The following is a 21,348-nucleotide window of genomic DNA, read 5'->3' as shown; positions in this document are numbered from 1 at the left end:
AGCTAGAGAAAGAGGAAGACATACACAAGGCCTTTATTCATATACAATAAAGCGGAAAGGATAAGTGTAACCATTGCTTTTTAATTCCTTTAAATCAGAGAAAGCTGAAGGCTTGCCACAGAAGTCACTTTTAAACCAATCAGCTTTCTATTTTTCAATGCACTGAATTTGTGAACCCACTGCAAACTCTGCATGGGGAAGTCACACAAAAATTACCCTCACACAAAATTCCTGATCACATGGATTCTTATTAAAATAATTTTGCCCATGAAAAGAACGATGGTAATTGTGACCGCACCTTTAGAAAACAGAGAAAGCATGCTTAGTGATTGGGTGTCAGGAGGGGAGTAATATAATCCTGATAAGGTCACAGAGGCTAATATTAGTAGTGGGAAGAGGAGTTTGAAGTGGGGGAGTAACTGATAAAGAAAGAGAGAAAGGGAGATGCCAAGAAAGAGAATGAGGCAGGCCCAGCTGTTCAGTGCACCCGGCTGTAATCATGGCTGGATTATGAGTGACTCTCTCTCCACACTGCCTGCCAAACATTTTGTCCCAGATTATGGCCCAGATGCAACAGCACTAAGCTGCACAAGTCGGTCAATGGCTGCTCTCAATCAGCAGAATTACTGCACACAGAGCGGTAGGGCCAACTTTCCCCCCACTCTTGTGCTTAAAAAACTAAATGCAAGATGGGTTTGATTTGCACAAATTATCTTTGAGCACTTCCCAGGCTATGCATTCAAAAACAGAGCAAATATAAACACTTAGACAAGGGTGGTTGATGCACGACATATTTTATTAAACATCAAAATTGTAAGTTAACATTTTTATAAATGTATATAAACCCATTCTTGCCTCAGAGTAAAAAAAGAAAAGAAAAAATTATGACTTTATATTTCACAACTGCAAATTTGTTCCAGAGTTGTTAATTAAGTTCTTTAAATTTCAACTTTATACTTCATAATTACTTTATTTCTTACAGTTGCAGCTTTTTCCCTACAAAATGACTTTATAAATGCAGAGCACAAATTCACGTCACTACATGTCACTTTAACTTATTTGAAATACATTTATTTTGTGCTAAGTATATTATATATATTTTTTATATATTATGTGTTTAATTAAAATACCATGCAATTGTACTTTCAGTATACTAAACTCGTATACTTAAGGTCTGCTAAATTGGAACGTCTAATTTTGTGCTCAAAGCTCTTTAATTGTGCGAATGTTGTGCAACTAAAGATATACTTACGTTTATTTGATTGTGCTAAAGTGGATTTATTGCAAGTATACTTCAGGTACACTTTAAATATCCTGCATTTAAAGACTGATATTATACAAGATCATAAAATCCTTGTTAATAGTGATATTAAAACACAATTTAGGCATAATATTAAGAAACCTGCATTGTGCAATAAAGAAATACTCCAAATAAAGTTTAATTATAATTTTATATCAGTAAGTCTTAAGTGATATGTCAATAAATATGTACTGTAAATCTGAAGCATACTTAGTATAAAATACATATATTTGAAATAAATAGGCTTTTTTTTTTTTACTAGGGTAGTATTTCAAATAAAACTTAACTATTTAAGAATTAATGAATTTATTATTTATTATAATTATTAATTTTGAATTGTAGTTATTAAAGCATAATACCATAACAGTTGAAGTTTTAAAAGGTGTATAGCATGTTACATCATATAATGTCAACTACCCACATGCAGAGACACATTTAAGCGTGTTTTAATTACTTTATTAATCTGAGACTATCACAGGAGAAGGTTGAGAGTATCTGAACACATACATAAGATTTGCTACACATCAGAAAACCGTAGTTCAAGACATTGTGTCAAAGCCAATATGAGGCATCTGCCTCTGTTACAACTGAACTTGCACAGTGCTCTGTTATCCTCTAATCCTCAGCATCCGGCACAGATGGTATAATTGGTTTTTGTTACAAAATGTATGTCTGCAGACTCAGGCGAGACAGTTCTACTGTGCTTTGTGCAGTAGATCCATCTTCCTGCGGGGAGGGCCTTCTAAATCTAGATCAATGTGCCATCCACCATAACAAAAACCCAGAAATAAAGGCATACTATCCCAACCCCTTTTTAGAGAGAAGACTTCAGAACCTCAAAGCCCTTCAGGGCAGACTCGATGTAGCCATAGAAATTGGAGTGCGTGAAGCCGCCCCCCCCCCCCCCCCCCCACACACACACACACCAGCAGAGGCCGTGGAGTGGAGTGTCATCTGCCCTGGGCAATCAGCCACCGATCCTGTCACCTGATTAGAGAACAACAAAATTGAGTGATTGGTTGTTCAATAACTGATGCAACCTCATTTTAATTCTGATATTAAGCAGAGCCGTTAACCCATAGTCACCTAAAAAAAAATGAGAACAGGACCTGCTCTTTCTTTGAGCGGGGATGTGTGTGGGAATGCAAATGAATGCACATTGAATGTATTGTGTTTATATCACTATGTGGAACATTTCTGTGGGTGATGCAAAGCATAAAACTGGATATGTTTATTGGACTTTTATTTACTTTTGTTTTCAGATAGACATATACACACACACATGCAAATTTTAAAGAAATTAACAAAGCACCTTATGCAAAAATTTTAATTAAATGAACGCATTGAAACCAATAATTTTTGAAAGTGTTTAGTGTGTACAGTCATTTTTTGAGAGCTTATTCAATCAGCACGTTTACAAGAAGCCTTCCCTCTCTCTTTTATCTCTTTCCTCATTTACAACAGAATATAACTATGTATCTGGGCAGTGACTGTGAGGGTGGAGTCAGTCAGTAGTGATGTTGTGAATAATCTCAAGAGATCATAGATATCAACGGTTGGACTGCAAGTTGATCTGAGTGCATGACTGTACTAAAATACCACACACTTCTGAATCCTGCCTAACAGACCTGTTTGACAACTGAATGTGGCCCATGGAAAATGTAATACTGATCATAGCAAAAAGTCTTTAGATGGGCAAAGTCTTCCTTTATTGGTGGTTAGTTCAATAACAGGAAAACAACACTGTGGCTTTATGACTCCAGGCTCTTTTTCAACAACAGCAGAAAATATTGTGGCAATACTATTTTACCTGAAGTGCAAATAGAGTTTCATTCATCTATGAGACACAAAAGGAGAGGATGGCTGGCAGGCTGTCTATCCATATATCATGAATTTGTCAGCACAACACCACCAAAGACTTTTTGAATTTAATGAGATTATATATCCATTTCATTGTCAGCTTTTTGTAAAAATGACTTTTGCCAATCGTCCAAACTTGCGGTGTCCCATGCTAATTGTTTAAATTCATGCAGGACTTACATGACTAATATTCTTACTATTCTGGAATAGAGACAGTAAAGCCATTAATAATGCTTCTGTTCATAATTCAAAAGTATTGAGCCTAAAGACATTGCATTAATTATTACAGTGAAAGCTCAAGTAAAGCTTTATTTGAAATAATAATAGTTATTTTTTTTGTTATTATTTTTTTCCATGAAACAAACAGTGTTATCAAAAGTCAGTTCTGCTGTTTTCTGTACATTAAACTACAGGTAGATTGCTGTCAGTTAAGTTCAGTTGCAATTTTGCTTGTGTCATTATAAATATCATAACATATAACATCCTGTATATAACATATATATATATATAAATATATATCCTGTTACCACTAGACTATCAGGAGTCACAGTTCTAGGTGCATGACGCCCCTAGTTGTTCTGTAGCTTACAAGAGATGGGGGAGGGAAAGGACTGTTAATATATTTGGTTAAATATAGAGCTTTTAATAGCAGTGTAGGCGCCTTCATTGGGTCAACCAGAGTCAAGAATAGATTTGATGGTAAAATAAGCAGAATTTGGATGATATTAGCTGTCTCTGTGGATTGGTTTTAAAGATCACATGGTATGTGTGACCTGCGCATTACCCAGGTTATAGCTAGAAAAGCAAAGTTACTTTTTGAAAGTTGAAAGTTAGTTTTTGAAAGTTAAGCATTTGAAAGTTACTTTTTGAAAGCTAAGCATTTGAAAATTACTTTTTGAAAGTTAAGTACCTGAAAGTTATTTTTTGAAGTTAAACATTTGAAAGTTAGTTTTTGAAAGTTAAGCATTTGAAAGTTACTTTTTGAAAGCTAAGCATTTGAAAATTACTTTTTGAAAGTTAAGCACCTGAAAGTTATTTTTTTAAAGTTAAGCATTTGAAAGTTATTTTTTTAAAGTTAAGCACCTGAAAGTAATTTTTTTGAAAGTTAAACACCTGAAAGGTATTTTTTGAAAGTTAAGCATTTGAAAGTTAAGCACCTGAAAGTTATTTTTTGAAAGTTAAGCATTTGATAGTTACTTCTTGAAAGTTAAGCAACTGAAAGTTATTTTTTGAAAGTTTGTGGCTGCTCTGTATATGTTGAATGTGCTGTAACTCTGTAGCTTTTATATATTAATATTTACAGAAGACAGACATGTTGCACTGTGAACTAAATATCTGGGTTGATCTTCTTTATAAACTGCCTCTATAACTCATTAAAATGATGTATGATTTCTACATTCAGCAGTCAATGATACAGGTCCTCATTGTAAATCCGACCCACGTTTGCAGATAAGTCAAAAACAGCCACAGCAAGAACAGTCTCTGTGCAATGTTTAAAAGTAGAAATGCAGCATGTAAATGACTACTGAGAGTAAACACATTCCCTGCACGGCCCATTACAAAGGTTTCGGCCGGCCCCGACTCTCCGCCAGATAAACATCGAGGTGCAACGTACTAGAGTCAAGGAAATAGTGTCCATTTCCTGGGGCTTTCACTAGGCATCTTATAGACCGAGCACTATCATCATTCTGTCCAACCCCCCCTCCTCTCTTGTATCTTTAAATGGTTATCTGTGTGTAAATCAATTGATAAACATTTGGCCTGAAACATGGCCAAGAACAAATTGTTTGGTTTATTTCAGAGGTACGCTGAAGTAAGTAAGGCTGAACTCCTTAAGCTCCTTAAATCTGCTTTACTCCACATTCCTGTGGTGTACATTCATACATTAAAGATCCAGAACTTTGGTGCATCAAACTGCAGGGCCTAGCTGCAACAATTTTTTAAAGGGATAGTTCACCCCTAAATGAAAAGTCTGTTATAAAGGCCTGGAATTCCATTAAGGAGAGTAAATGATGACAAAATGTAAATTTTTGCATGAAATATCTCTTTAAGTAAACAATTATTAGCTATTATTGTAGGGGAAGTTAAGGGTTTTGTTGCAACAAGTTGTAGAACAAACACTTTTCACATATATTCATTATGAAATAGTCATGCAAAATTTTTATAGCAGTGACCCAAAAATGGATCTGTGCATCTGTTCAAAATGCTAAATGCCAATGTGCTAAATGTGTAATCAACAATTTACAGTAGGAAAATAAATAAGCTTATCAATTTTAAAAGGGAGAAGAAAGATTTGGCTTTTGATATCTTGTGGTAGTAGTGTCTAAGGTTGCGTGTCCAATAAACTCTAACACTGGCACAAATTCATCCATTGGTAGAAGCCAAATAAGGCCCTCGCCTTTATGAAAAAAACTATGAGATGTACAAGAAAATACAATCCAGACTACATTGAATGTAGTTGCAAATCACATTGAGTGTTACATGTGATATGTGACTTTTGCTGACACTTTTGTCACTTATAGTGCAATAATGTTTTTTTTATTTTAATACCTTTTTATTTATTATTTTTAACACTACTTATTTTTAACACTTTATTATTTCTAAATAATGTCTTTGGATATAAAGATTTTTAATAGTACTAAATCCTAAACATTTTTTAATTACATTAATGAAACAGTACACCAGATGTTAATAACTGAGTTGGTGTGTGCCCTATCCACTATTCCTTTTAATTATGAATTTAAGTTATGGATTATTAAGCATGAGTGATAAAAAAGGCAATGCACATGTTCTTTGCTCCAACAATGTAGTGTCTGTTAAAAAAAGCAGTCTGCATTTACAGTAGATTGAAAGTCATGACTCATGAAAAGTCTTTCCAGCCATTAGAGTCCAGAGAAGTCAATGACTTTGACATGTGGTGGTGAGTGCAAATGTGTGTTGTCGGTTTATGCTCAGCAAACAGTGATGTGGCAAATGACTGTAAGGCCGACTCCTGCTCCATGCTCTCTGTGTGTTTGACAGGGAACTGGCATGTGCATAAATGTGTGTGTATGTGTGAGCAAGTGTGTTCCTGCCTTTGCAGTCTAAACGGGCCTTGGCCCATTCTATGGCACTCAGCAAGCTCAGTGCTCCCACACAGATGTTCTATGTCCTCTGACCTCAAACTGAGGCCCAGTGTTGTGTCACAGAGGAGCTGAGAGTGTGGGGGCTTCGAAAGAGAACGTCTGTGTGTGTGTGAGAGAGAATGCAACTGTGCAAGAAAGGGCACAGTCCCACACAGTGTGTGAATGCATAAAGTACTACTGTAAGATTGTGTGTGTGTGTGTGTGTGTGTGAGCCAAATGAGTGGGGGAGAGTATGGATTTCTATGTGTGTGAATCTACCAAGACTCTTTTGAAAAAGTTAAACTAGTTTTTTCTTAATCTGTATTTCTTCTATTTAATTAAAATATTTGTCAAAGGTACGAAAAAAATAAAATAAAACAGGTCTTAATATTTGAAAACAAGTCTTAATATTACTGATTAATATCTCTTGTTTCAATAGAGTGATCTGAAGAAACCATCAGCCTGGCTTAATTAAAAATGACTGTCTTCTGCTGTATAGCAGGGAGGCTTCTATTACTAGCAGTTGCTTGAATAAGCCAAACATCTCTGTTTTACTCTTGTTATATATCATCACACAGATTACAGTAATCCCTTACAAAGATAATTCAAAATGTAGCAGATCATAAAATAAGTAAAAGAAATTCAATGAAATATAAATCAAATCTAAAAATAATGAACTATATATGGATTATAAAGGACTGACCCAGGATGGGATGGGATGGGGGATGATAAAATGACAAATAAAGTTTTTATTATAGCACTGCTTTCAGTGCTCCACTTTAAGATTCTGTGAACCTCTCTATCAATCTTTCTGATGTCAAAGTTCAAAGTGAACTCTGTTTCAAGCCAAGTAATTGTAAAGTTTAAATATAGCTGCAAGCAGCGATGACTGGCACAAGTCTTGGCGCCACTGCCACCCCCCATGGTATTAGGAAAACAGTACACAGCGGGCACATGCATTTAACCCTCTGGCAGTCTGGTTGTTGAGTCACAGCAGTGTAAGGGTTACTCTAGAATATCAAGAGTGTGAAACAGATACACTCACAGAAAAGAAAGGATATATAAAACTTTGAATGATCTATACGATTTTTAAATGATTTTAATAATCTATAAGCATTTATTAAATAATTATATAAAACTATATTGTCAGTAAAGTACATATCAACATATTCTATGCATTTATTTGTCATTTTAATGGATTGAAACAGACAGGAGAAAGATCAGGCTTAAAATATTTCTTATCCTATCCTTTGTTATTCTTATCCATCTAGTGAACAACCTTATTATCACAGGCTTCATCTGTCAGCTGAAATGCCTGACAGTTTTTAATTAGCTGTTAAATCCCCATAGCATCAGAAATTCTTGAAACTAAGCATTTTTCCTCAGAATTACTTGTTCTCCGTATGTAAAACATTTTGAGGAGTTAAGACAATACACTTAAAAGAAAATTACTGTTTATTTTTTTATTGTTATTTTAATAAATTGCCATGGCAACACTGTTCGAGATATCCAAAAAACATTCGCAATTTAGCATCTTCAATATCTTGGCATCATGCTGACAAAGTTTGTTTTGAATTGCATGAATCCCCTAGGAGGAGTATGCCATAACGCATCAACCAGATTTTTCAAAAAATCCACATGAAATCAAAATAGCCAACTTCCTTATAGCTGATGACTGTAAATTAAAAAGTTGCCGGGTTTGATGAGAATAATATATGTACCAAGTTTGGTGACTGTAGGAAAAACGAACCAATTCCCACTTTTGTCAAAAGCACTATAGCTCCACGCCCATTTCTGAGCTTTTGCCAGTGATAACTCTAATGTGTGTGTGGAAAAATGCAGAAGGTTTTGTGTGATGGGTAGTTTTAGGGGTAGGGTTAGTGTAAGGGGATAGAAAATACAGTTTGTACAGTATAAAAAACAATATGCCTATGGAGAGTCCCCATAAATCACATACACAAATGTGTGTGTGTGTATTCATTTCTTTTGTTAAAAAAAATCTTACTGACTCCAAACTTTTGAAGGATTTTGAGATTCTTAGTCAAATTCTCCCACACAGACTAATGTAGTCTCACCTGTGAGTATCTCCACTTCTGACACTTGATGCTGTCAGGTTGAGGTAGCCCTGGCATCACCTTTTCCAGCTCTTCCAGGATGATGGGCTTTACCGCATCCTTCTCCTACTCCAGGTGCTGGATGCCAAAGGGCACACTAGTATGCACCATCACAGCAGGTCCACAGTTCTTCAGTGCTGCCAATGACACACACAGTTTATCAAGCTCACATGTGCTACTTATAAAGTCATTAACAAACATGCCCAGATCCTACATTGTATGCTACAGTGTGAGAAATACTATTTAGGTAAAGAAATTTAAAATGAAGGAAGAAATAAGGGTCAGATAAACATCACAGACAGCAGCAGAAAAGTGACAATATAGACTGAAAATGCCATAAATGCTTTTCCTCAGAAAAAATAATATTCTTTGATTTAAGGCGAAAAAGAAACATTGTTTTGCATGTTGTAAAAACATTTCAACTGGAGGGTGACTGACATGTGATACAACAGACAGTGCACCAAAAATGAAAATTCTGTCATCACTGACTTACCCTCATGTCATTCCAATCCTTTCTTACTTCTGTGGGACATAAAAAAGAAGATATTTGGAACAATATTTCAAATGATTTTGCCAATGGGGACTAAACAACATTGGATCCCATCGACAAAAAATACTGAAAGACTTCTCAAAATATCTTTTTTTTTGTCCATACAGGTTTGGATTTAGTAACTGATGTCAAAATGTAAATTTCTGGGTGAATTATACCTTTAACAAATCAAGCTAGCTGTTTCATATTCACTGCGAATGTGACATGACCAGCTTTATTTGTTAGGAACAGCAGGTTAGCATGAGTAGTGTTAAGTAACAGTATCCAGCCTTCTCAGAAGACGATGGTTCCTCAGTGATATCATCTATGGGCACACCAAACCCCATGATCTAATGCTTTATGGGCCAATTTCATTGCCAGAGACATGACCCGTGACTGAGACCAGGCATAATACATTAGCCTTGCACATAGTGTAGTCATTTCTCTAATGACAGTGTTTTAAAACACATATTTAATATGATTGGAGGAAATCATGCTTTATTGGGCTCCATAAACATGGGTCTGTGTTTGAGCAGCTGGAGTGATTTGGTCCAATGACTCCAAGTACGATGGAGATGCTGAAAGTCATCACTGATCAACACTTGAGGAATGAGGGTTAGGTCTGAATAAGACCACAGAGACTGGCTAAAACTTAATATTAAAGCCTCTGGCAGATTCACATGGTAACACATTGACTTTATGGATCACCTGTGGGGAGGGGCTTTATACTTCAGTAAGATCTATTCTGTTTAGCAAAGTTTTTGGACCAGCAGAGAACAATGAACCATTTAAATCACGACCACTGGCATAAAAAGGCAAAAATGTTGGAATAAATGTGGAAAAGTCAGGGAAATCAAATTCACATGTTATGCTCATGCCTGGTCCTTAAATAATATTTGACTAATAAATAAATTGTGTATTCCTGAAAATATAGTTGTGGATAAAATGCTTCAAGGAATAATAAATTAAGGTTATCTTATGACTAACAGCATCTAAATAAAGTGGATGCCTTTCACACTACATTTAACAGTGGGTTTACAGTTTACAGTTTTTTTGTTTTAGTTTTTTTTTTGTTTGTTTCAGAAGACCAGACAACCTGAGCAAAACTACATGGTGACATTTCCAACAGATGGACAAGCAGTTATTAAAAAGTGGTTGCATGTTGTATTTCCAGAATGATTAACCTTATAAATATGCAACAAATAACCCAGTTTACAAATGTACAGGGTGAAATCTTGAGTACAGTACAAGATATTAAAGTTTGAGATAAAGTTAGATAAATATATGATGAAGAATGACCCTGGGTTTCACAATTTCAAGTAAAAAACCTGTACAAAAAGCTGGTTAAGTCAATACCACCACAGGAACAGACTCTCAAAGGACCAGTTCTCACTATTAACTAGTTGTTTATTAGCATGCTTATTACTAGCATATTGGCTGTTTATTGGTATTATAAAGCACATTTTAATGCCTTATTCTCCATGACCATATTTTAGATCCTTCAACCGTAAACCACACCTAAATTTAACAACTACCACACTAACTAACAATAAGTAACAAATTAGGAGTTTGTTCAGGGAAAATTCTTAGTTAATAGTGAATATGCGTTCCTTATTCTAAAGTGTTACCAAATTATATACCTGCATGTACATTATCATTCAAATGTTTGGGGATGGTGCGATTTTTGGTGACAGTATGTTTTTTTTTTTTTTTTTTATATATAGAATTACAGTAAAACAGTAATACAATATTCTAATTTAATATATTTTAAAATTCAATGCACGAAAAGGTTTCAGATATTAGCTCCAAAGCTGGCATGGTTCAAGTGAGGAAAAGAGGAAGTAAATAATTTTTTTCAGTGTATTTACTTGCTTATATTTAGAGTTTACAAGCCTTTCAGCTAAACCTAAAAGAGAGCTCCACATAACGTTTTCATTTCACTTTAAATCAGCCAAATTTATCAATGGAAGGATTAACTTCACAATTATGGAGTGTTGTTTCTGTAAAAAGAGCTTAGTATCCGAAGTGATAAGAGCTGAAATTATTGTTCTTACCAGTCAAGGTTGACTTTGGCTGACCAGTATGAATATGAATACTGGGCTGAAACACAGAGGCATGGTCATTTTCCGTTTACAGAGCAGTCAGACTATATACGTGTTTGGCACAACGCCAGGCAGAGAGGAGGGGAAAAGGAGAAGCAGAGGATGAAAGATAGAGAACTTCCCTTTACAAAAAATGTTTGAGTGTTTATTTGTAATTGTGCATGTGCCAGAATGTGACTGTGCACGAGAGAGAGGTCATGGAGCGTGGGTAGAGGGCTGGCATTGTGCCCGCTGGTTGAGTCACTTATTTCTTGGTGGGGGAAGAGCTTGCCACAAAGTTCACAAGGTAAAAAGGAAACTGTTTTTTTTTTTTGCCTGTCAGAAAAGAACATTAAAAATGCATTATATATTTATTAAAAGTGGAGTCAGTTATTTCTTCTTATTCAAACTTTTTATCCATAAAGACATTAATGGTACTTTTGATAAATATGTTCATGAAAATGAGACATGGATTGGGTCACCTTATGAGGGCTGACAGAACATCAGCTGAATACTAACTTGGTAATCCCTTCACTCATGGAATGAATTTATCATGTCTGACTGAATAAACCACATCTACAAATTAATGAAGTGCCATTTTTTCAGGTTAAAAGATTCTTTAATACACCCACAAAATTTACTCATCATTATATTCTGTAATTCTAAACCTGAATGACATTTTATGTCTTACACTGAACACAAATGAAGACATGTTGTAGGATAAAAGCTCTTTTCCTTCAATTATATTGAATATGCTGCAAATTTTGCTACAAAAAGATCAAAAGCACTATTAAAGTATAATAAAAGTAGACCATGCATTTAGGCCTAGTTGTCCTTGAAAAGTCCAATCTTTTCACTGAATACAGTTCACAAATCCAGCTTGAATAATTCTTTCACAAATTTGACTGATCTGGTTCTCGAGTGCAACTTAATGACTTGCAGCAGCTCACTAGAGGGAAGGATTATCAGTGAGTATAGTAAGTCTGTTCTCAACAACAACAAAAAAACTTTCATATGATTTCAAAACACTATATAGAATATAAGAATATTGCACACAAGTCGTATGGACCACTTTTACAACACCTTTATGGTGTTTTGCATCCTTTTTGAAGCTTGAAAGACTCAGTTCCCATGGGGACTATCCGCAATGAAAAGAGAAACCGGCACAATTCTCTTTTTGTGTTCCACAGGCGAAAGAAAGTCAGACTGGTTAGGAGCGACTTGAGGGTGAGTAAAAATAACAGAATTTTCATTATTGAGTGAACTATTCCTCCAATTTTCTCCTTTAATTACATACATAATAATTTAAGTAGAGAATTAATCATATCCAGAGAACATTAACATCTGTAATGCCCACATCCAGACACATTAGTATTAACTACAGCGATCCCAGTATGGCCAGTACATGAAATGACAGACGTTCTATGTTCATAATTACTGTATAACATAAACCCCTTTCAAAAAAAAAAAAAAAAAAATCCTCTCTGAAGAGTTATTTTTCTTTGACATTTTGGTATAAAAGTTTCAGACTTCATATGTAATCAAATTCATATCAATTATGAACCAGTTCTGTTTTTGGAAAACCATCACCCATCTCTGATCTAGCTCATTCCACATTAACTGAACAGCACAAATGGGTTTCTCACCAGACGTTCAGGAATACAGTAATAGCTTATCATTAGCGGCCTGCCAAAAAGTTTTCAAAGAGAGCTTGGGGTGCTCTGTGAGATCAGACTCAGACCTACTTTACTAGAACTACAAGCAAAACACATTACAGAAATGAAAATGAAGATTAAAGCATTGCTGCGTGAAGGCTGAGGAGGCTGGAAGGAGCTTGACGGCCTAAAAGACCAGTGCAGCAGAATGCAAAATTTAACAGCTCCCCTAATTATGATGTTGCCCTCGGAAACACTGGAGTGGATGAAAGGTGACAGGTGCAGAGGCTGTTTTCACAAGACTATTTCCACTGAGCTCCTGCAGATACACGCTCATGAACTATCAGGCTTGGCGAGGAAAAACTCGCAAACACAATCACATCTAAATTCTTCAAAAGCAAAAGCGATTTCAGTCACAAATCATATACACACACACCTAGAATACACATGAGCTATGTTTCCAAATCTAGTGAGCTGCCTTACAGTCTGCTGTCGGCATTGGCTACGTTCTAAAGGGGTCTGCATACCGGATGAGAATGACAGTGCCATGTCACACTGCGGCTAGACCAACTCACTTCAAGGCGGCAGTCCAAAACAGTGAATCTAACCACCAAACAGGCAAAAGTTCACTTCAAGAATGAACAAAGTGGCACTGAAGACTTTGAAGTTTGGTGTTTGAAAAAACAGAGCAAACGGAAAGAGAAAGGGCAAGATAATTCTTTGGTAAAAAATGCACAATACACAATCTTACAGGCAAGCGTGAAGTCATTATAAACATTAACAGTGTTTTAGTAAAATAGTTCAATAGTTATTGTCAATACTTTCCAGCGCTAAATAAATACAACCAGCAATTCCCTGGACTCCATCTATCATCTAGGGAAAAAATCATCACATTGTGGTCTGAGATTATCTCTTCTGTGAAGGATAAATGTGATGCTGCTCTAACCAGAACAAGGTACCTTATAAGGCATAATTTAACCGTCTAATGTTTGGAACGGCCTCTGGAACAGAATAATTGACGCTTTTGAGTAAGTAACGTTGATTTAACCTGGCTAACAAGTAATCAGAGTGTAAGTAAATTCACACAAAAATGTTTCTGAGAAAAGCCTAAAAATACCTTAAGATAAACACATGTAGATGTGGTTTTGAATTATTCAACAGTCCTACATCTTTTATTTCTTACATAACATGCATGTCCACACATGAGCACAAAATTATGCACACATTATCATACATGCAGACATTTGTGTGAATACACATATGAGAATTTTAAGACAACCCTTTTAAGGAACCTCAAGGCAGACAAACTCAATTGGACAGTAATGTAATTCAAAGAAAGGACAGAAAAGGACAGACAATGGTAGGAACAGTGTGGAATGGAAGGGTACCATAAATGTCTTTAGGGCTGTCAACCAAAAAATAAATAAATAAAATAAAATAAAATAAAATAAATATGCAAACAGTGTCACCGTCTAAACTATGTCATTGCTGTCATTGTCTGAAACCAATTATGACCCTGGCCTTGTGTAAAAGTCAATCGGTTTGGAAATCAGATTTAAAAAACATTGGATTTAAAAACCGAATCAGATTTGTGTGCAGTGTGAAAAAAGATCCTGATACATGAAACACAGTGAAAGAAATAGAAATTGTAGAGAAACAGAATGAAACATGTCAGAGCGGGAGTTAGAGATGAGAGGAGGAAAATATGAAGGCACTGACCTAAATTGCGCTTTTTATCATCTATGGCGATGAAGTGAATGCAGGGATTACTGGAGACGTACTTGGCCGCCCAAGGGATGTCGATTTGTGTGTCGGCTTTGTAGGAGAGTCCAAGTGCGTAGCGGGAAGAGTAGCTGACAGCCTCCAGCATCCTCCTCTGATTCTCCCCTATCACTGCACAGAGACACACAACTACACAAGCACAGGATGAAGACTCTGGGCCTTGGTTAGTTACCCTCTCTATTCACTTCAGACAGCCGCCAGCACTGCTGCCTTGCCTGTGAAGAACAGGCCTGTAGGATTCACACTGCACAGATCAAATGAGCAAAACACTGTGCCGTCAACTCACAGAGCTTCTAAAGCACCAGGTCTGATAACACACCTGGGTTAGTGTGACAAGAGCAAGGAGAAAGATGCTAGGGGGATGTGTAGAGCCTATAAAACACAACCAACGAGTCCCTTCTGCAGATGAGATGAGCCATGCGGAGGTTAAAATGGACGGTGAGTGACACTTTAATAAGAATGCGGTGGATGGACTCGCTTCAACTCTTTTTTAGAAAAATGCTGTCCTTGTTTCCTGTCTGGAACATCTGTTATTTATCGGAAACAAGCAGTCACACTGAGGCCTGCTTTAGTTATTTAGGGCCCACAGGTACTAAGTGTAGTGAAGGTCAAAGGTTAGCCCTTGTGGAATCAAATGCATATTTGTACTCAAAGACACCCCTGTTTCCAGTAAGGTAGAAAGCATTTTCACAGACAACTGACAGAGAGACCTGATCAACATTAGTCTATCTGAGCAGTACCCCGCCCCCACATCCAAAGCAACAAACAGATGTTTGGTGAAAAGTGATAAACAGAATGCAAACTCATCATTTTCCCTTCACACATGTGTGATTCAGTTCCGAAGGGCAGTGTCAGTGTCAACAAGCTCTGCCCCCTCCACGGCCCCAGCAAATCTGTATACTGTTTAAAGACCCTATGAAATCAGTTGGTAAGGGCAGTTTCCCTTCCTGTTTTAATGTAATTCCTATTGAAACGGCAAGCTCAGGTGGGACATATTGAATGACTTGTCCTTTATTAAACAAAAAACAAAAAAAAAGCCTTTGAAGAGATGGGAATCGTACAGTAAATAACTGAACGATACAACACTGTTCCAGAACAGTTCGACCTAAATATACAGATGTGTGCAGCACATTTTATGGAGGACTGTTTCCTGATCCTGGGAGAGAAGACTACAGTGCCGGCTGTTCTGACCCACAGTCTGTAAGTACGTTTACATATGTAAAGGATTTGCCACTGATGATTGAAACGCCAGTTTTGGTACATATGTAAAAGCGGTTCTCAATTCCAGTCCTTGCAACCCCCCCTGTTCTGCATATTTTGTATATTTTTCTTATGGCTTCTGACGTTTGTTCCATTCGAACGTAAGTGCCCTGCGAAGTAGACATCACAGGATATTCCGCCATGATTCCAGTTCAAAGCAAACATATATGTTCCATTCAAAGTGCATTGAAGTGTGCCAGACGTGAATTTAAATTGTATTTATTTACAGAGGCAGGGCCGGCCCATGGCAAAGCTTTGCCCAGGGCGCAAAATGGGGGGCGCCATTTGGTCAGAAGTGCGCCCTCTTGTGACTATTGTTACGCTCCTACAACCATATGTAAAGCAAAATAATTTCTGACAGTTAACATCATTTTAGTACTGATCGATCATCGATCTGATTAAAATAACGTTAGAATAAAAAAATTGACATCAACTATAAATCATAAGATTTGACAACATGTCATGTTGGACTAATTTAAACACTTTACTTTTTTAAAATATAATTATAATACATCATCATAACGCATTAATTATTCATGTCACATGCAATTAAAATAGTTTTGCAATTTATGTGCTCTTAAAGTATAATTTCTAAAAAATGGAAGGCAGGAAGAAACGCAAAGAAGAATCAATATAGAGGTAAAAATCACAAGTTAACGACTGTGTATTAGCCCATGATGTTTATGTAATATTTTGAAATAGCCTTTTTAGAACATCTTAACTGGCAACACTGACACCGTGGAATGTTTTTGCTTGAGTTAAGTGCTTATTTAATTTTACTTTATTTTCTTTAAAATAAATTAAGCTTCTGTAATGTTGATTTAATTTCAGTTACATTTCTGCTTGCTTTTAATTCACCAAAAAATGTCTAAATGTCTTTTGAAAAAGACCATGACTAGGACTATATTCTAACATTCATAAAATGAAATAATTAATTTTAAGTATGTCATTTTCCTTTGTATGCACTGAATTGAAATGAAAGGTATGGGTATGCTAATTAGACTAACTAGCTAGCTAGCTGGCTAACATCTACAAATAAATTACAAAATGTAGCCTTTATTTTGTTGCCTTTGTTGTCTTTTAGACTATTTTAGGCATTTCATATTGCTTATATTTCTCTTCGTTGTAATACGTACTTGACACTGTAGTGTGGGATAGTCTCTTGTGTGGTTTGTTTGTGTATGTTCTCTTATGATTCACTTATAAGGTGCTTAAAAGTCTCTTTTTAATTTTCATTTTTTTTTTACTATTTATTTGTGTTAGTTGTTGTAGGTATTTATGTTATGGTATATAATAGTAAAGTTTTAAAAAATCTGCATTTTCAGAATTTCTTTTAGTGGGGGGTCAGGGGCGTAAATTTAAAATCTTGCCCAGGGCACTAACAGAGCCTGAGCCTGTCCTGAACAGAGGTATATGATGTCACACTTATCTGTGTGTGAAGATGTTGCACAGCGCAAATCCATGAATTAATGTTCCGAAGTGAGGTAAATTTCAACAGATTTCCCCTGCTCAGGGAGTAGGGAGCAATGAAGACTGTGTAGGGACCATGTCAAGGGGAAAACAGTTCATGCACGGAGCTCACTTCTAATGAGCTGATTATCTGAATCAGATGTGTTAACAAAGAGAGACATGCAAAATATGCAGAGCTGGGGGGCACAAGGATTGGAATTGAGAACCGCTGGTGTAGAGTAGAGCTTGTTGTTTGTCGTTTCTCCGACCACAAATGCATGGTTTTATGTTTATATAATGTTGCGATGCAACGCAAAACGTAAAAACAGTATAAGTCATTATAATCCATAATTATGTCCCCACTGAATGCAACAAATGGCTCGTTTGTAATGGGTTTAATTGTTTTTGTCTTGTCAAGCTGTGTTCTGACCGGGACACGCATCACAGTGTGGCAAGGGGCGTAACATTTCCGTCACATGCTTGAGGCATTCAGCCAATCACAAAGTACTGGATAGCTGGCCAATCAGATCACACCTCACTTTTCAGACCGATGAGCTTTGTAAAAAAAACAACGCTTTTCAGAAAGGCGGGGCAAAGAGGAGAAACAATAATATACAGTATATGGAAAATAATGTGTTTTTGGAACCTTAAACCGCATAAACACATTTCATTACACCAAATGCACAAAATAATGTTCTTTTTAGTAACATCATATGACCCCTTTAAAAAATATTTGGAGAAAAAAAAAGCCAAAATGATCGCTTCACCAACTGTTAGTTCGATTAGGAAGCAACCAACTGACAAAGATGTAATACGACAAAAGAGGTGAAACAGTCACGTGACTGTCCCAGGATGTATAGCTTTTATCACTGTCTGTGTCATTGAAGAACATCTGGGGGAGATTCGGAGCATGAAAATGTGCTTCTTGGTACAGAGAAAATCTGCTGCGGCATATGAGCATGGAAACCCCAGAGATAATGCAAACCCTGTCAGCTGAATCCATAAAGGCTTTCTTTTTTCCCTCATGGTAATGGAATCTGGTTACAGAACACACCATTGTTAATCGGCATAAAAGATTTTGTCACGGGAAGGGTTATCTAATACAGATATGAGAACACTTTTTACCACATTAACCCATTTAAGTTGTCAGAAATCACTTTCACTAGAGCTGGACAATGAGTGCAGATGCACATTAATGAATCATCTTTTTTCAAAAAGCTATGACTTCCATTTCAAGTAAAACAAGACCACCTAGTTGGTGGTCTCAATGACTTCAGCTTAGCCACAACTATTGAGATGTTTTTAGAGCTGTGCTTTCAAAAATAGAAAAGTACAGGCTGTGCATTTTCTGGCTGCTACGGTAAGTAAGGCTCTGAGTCATGGTGTAAAGTGCATACTGCCCTACATTACCCCCACCCTCTTCCTGCCTGCTCAGGTTGGCAGCGCAATTACCTCTGACAGGTTTGTACTGTGGGTCTTCTAGATTTCCGCTCAATCACATGCTCAGAGCTCACAAATCGACTGAACTGAGAGAAAGATCAAAGCAAAGAATCAACAAACTGCTTTCTTCTCTGGTTAAAATCATAATATTTTATAAACACAGTATTTATTTATTTTTTCATTACAAATAATATACTCAATGTAATAATTACAATGAAAGTTACACTGAAAATATGTATGAAATGTTTACCTTTATACCCTTTTTTGCTTTAATGACTGACATTCAGTGGAAGCAAAGCAATCTGTTCTTTATTCACATGGTCAATGTTAAAAAAAAAAAAAAGATTACATTTGATTACTGTCCAAGAAATAGAATATAAATAGTTTAGGAATGTATAATATAGCAATAATCTTTCAGCCAATGTTACATAGTTACAGGTGCATCTCAATAAATTTGAATTTCATGGAAAAGTTCGTTTATTTTAGTAATTCAACTCAAATTGTGAAACTTGTGTACTAAATAAATTTAATGCACACAGACTGAAGTAGTTTAAGTCTTTGGTTCTGAAATAACATGCTGAATTATACATCCACTTGCACAAATGATGTTCACCGGCTTGAATATTTACCCCCTTTCCCTCTCCCAGTTGTCCCCAGCCTATGGAGAAACAATGTATACTTTATTACTTCAGTGAGTAATAAATTATACATTTTGCTACATTTTCCACTTCTTTATAAAAGATGGATATCCTTTGTCCGCTCACTCTGATGGCTTGCTTTCTTAATGATAAGTAATGGCACTAATGTGCAATGAGAGCACTAGTGAGTACTTCAGTAAAATTTTCCTCTTAGTTTAGACCAGAGGGATTTTATTTCATTACACACATCTGTGATCTTTAGCCTCTTTCCCTGACACATCCTCCGTTCGAAAGACTAACAAATCCACATGAACAGAAATCTACCCAAACAGTCAAGCTCTTTCAATATCCTGAAGAAAAAAAACCTCTTCACAGTGTTCTGTAAGCCCTGCAAGGCCTCAATGTGAAACATATACATGCACCTGATGTCCTTTTCCTCTTTAGACACTTGTCACCACTTTAGAGTCTGCTTTTCATTCAAGTTTATTTTTTTTTCATCTGTCTTGAGGTTATAAATCTCCAATCTGTGTAAGCAGGGCAGAGCGGAGTGGCTTTTGATATGCTGTATGTGCAGCGCCAACCTCACACAGGCTACATTCACAAAGTTAGTGTTTGGCAAATCTATTTACTGACAGATGTGATTCTGAAACTGTCCTGTTCGTACAACGGCTATCAGGAGCAAGTCAAATACTACCGATATGAAGAAATTAAGAAAGTTAAGCTGCATTAACAGTACATTTCTGTTGAACTATTTTGATGTTAAGTGTGCTGGCTGCCCCCTCCCGGAATGGTGCATCCTGACGCCGACAAAGGCAGGCCAACAGAGAAGGGAGGGCGGGGTTTCAGGAGGTGGGTGTGGGACAGGTGAGGGGCAGGCAATGGGAAAGGGGCACAGTTCATAAGGCCAGGGCAGAGTAGATGGAGGGAGGAGCCCGAGCAGGAAGAGACAGGTGGTGTGGTGAACCAGAGGCCAGCCAGGATAGTGGCCCAAAGTCGAGTTGACGGTGGGAGGAGCCATGGTGGAGATGGGGCCAATGACACCAGGGGGCCGACTGACGGAGACAGAGCTGGTGGAAGAGGAGCCCAGGATGGAGATGGAGAGCCACAGAGCCAGGGTGACAGTGAGCTTCCGGAGGACCAGAGATGATGGCTCAGTCAACCGAGGCGGGGATCCGGAAGACCGTGGTGGAGCCGGAGCGCCAGAGGACCAAGGTGGAGAAGGAGGGAAGGAGAAGCCAGAGGGATGGAGGGACAAGGCGAAGCTGAAGGAGTGGAATTCTGAGGTGAATGATGGTTGACAACTGACCAAGGCGGAGCCGGAGGGACCAGGGAGCACAGCGGAGCCAGTGGGATGATGGGCCACGGTGGAGACGAGCTGGGCAGGAAACTTCCCGACGCTGGTGAGGAGGAACTGGCTGACGAAGGAGAGCTGGGCGGGACCAATGGGGTAGGGAGAAGCCAGTATTCCTCCTCATTTATATAGCCAAAAATAGTGGAGCAATATCAGAAAGGAGTTTCTCAGAGAAAATTGCAAAGAGTTTGAAGTTATCATCATCTACAGTACATAATATCATCCAAAGATTCAGAGAATCTGGAACAATCTCTGTGCGTAAGGGTCAAGGCCGGAAAACCATACTGGATGCCCGTGATCGTCGGGCCCTTAGACTGCACTGCATCACATACAGGAATGCTACTGTAATGGAAATCACAACATGGGCTCAGGAATACTTCCAGAAAACATTTTCGGTGAACACAATCCACCGTGCCATTCGCCATTGCCGGCTAAAACTCTATAGGTCAAAAAAGAAGCCATATCTAAACATGATCCAGAAGTGCAGGCGTTTTCTCTCTGGGCCAAGGCTCATTTAAAATGGACTGTGGCAAAGTGGAAAACTGTTCTGTGGTCAGACGAATCTAAATTTGAAGTTCTTTTTGGAAAACTGGGACGCCATGTCATCCGGACTAAAGAGGACAAGGACAACCCAAGTTTTTATCAGAGCTCAGTTCAGAAGCCTGCATCTCTGATGGTATGGGGTTGCATGAGTGCGTGTGGCATGGGCAGCTTACACATCTGGAAAGGCACCATCAATGCTGAAAGGTATATCCAAGTTCTAGAACAACATATGTTCTCATCCA

At 37.3% G+C, this 21,348-nt stretch overlaps 1 pseudogene; it reads right to left on the bottom strand.

Moving 5' to 3' along the window:
• Positions 1-1,557: 1,557 nt before the first annotated feature.
• The window catches only part of LOC109101448, a 46,783-nt pseudogene continuing 26,992 nt past the window's right edge, over positions 1,558-21,348 (bottom strand).

Source organism: Cyprinus carpio, chromosome A12 (assembly GCF_018340385.1).
Source record: "Cyprinus carpio isolate SPL01 chromosome A12, ASM1834038v1, whole genome shotgun sequence".
Classification (NCBI taxonomy): domain Eukaryota; kingdom Metazoa; phylum Chordata; class Actinopteri; order Cypriniformes; family Cyprinidae; genus Cyprinus; species Cyprinus carpio.
This window is presented reverse-complemented; position numbering and strand designations above follow the sequence as displayed.